We start from the raw sequence: 544 nt of genomic DNA, 5'->3' as shown, positions 1-544 counted from the left end.
CATCCCCCCCCCCCCCCCCAAATATACTTGTAGACTGTAGATATGCCTATTCATACACCTACTTTTCATCTGGGCATTGATATTTATGTGCATATTCACACACTCACTTGTCTTATTTGTTAGTTTTTCAGTTCTAGAGGTGTGAAGCTCATTGAAACGCCATTAAAGCTTTGAGCTTGTCGAAACACTTGCAACAAAAACTAAAAAAAAATAAAAGAATCGAAAAGGGGAAATGATTTTCAATTTTAAGAGGTGTGAATTAACTTTTAGTAATAAAGAGAAGAAAATAGAAAGAATATAAAAAATTATAATTTATAACATGACACTAATATTGTAACGACCTGTTTAGTCGTTTTGAGCAGCAGATTTTATTTCTGGGAAAAATTGGCTGAGGAAACGGACCCCACGACGGAACGTCACAGGCACGACGGACCGTCGCAGGGTCTCGTTTCAGCATACTTAGAAATTCTGAAATTGGGTACTGAAAATCGACTCTCTGTAATCGGTGACGGACCTGCAGGACGTGCCGTCACATCCACGACGA

This window comes from Solanum pennellii, chromosome 8 (genome assembly GCF_001406875.1).
Source record: "Solanum pennellii chromosome 8, SPENNV200".
NCBI lineage: Eukaryota > Viridiplantae > Streptophyta > Magnoliopsida > Solanales > Solanaceae > Solanum > Solanum pennellii.
Note: the sequence above shows the minus strand (reverse complement) of the source record.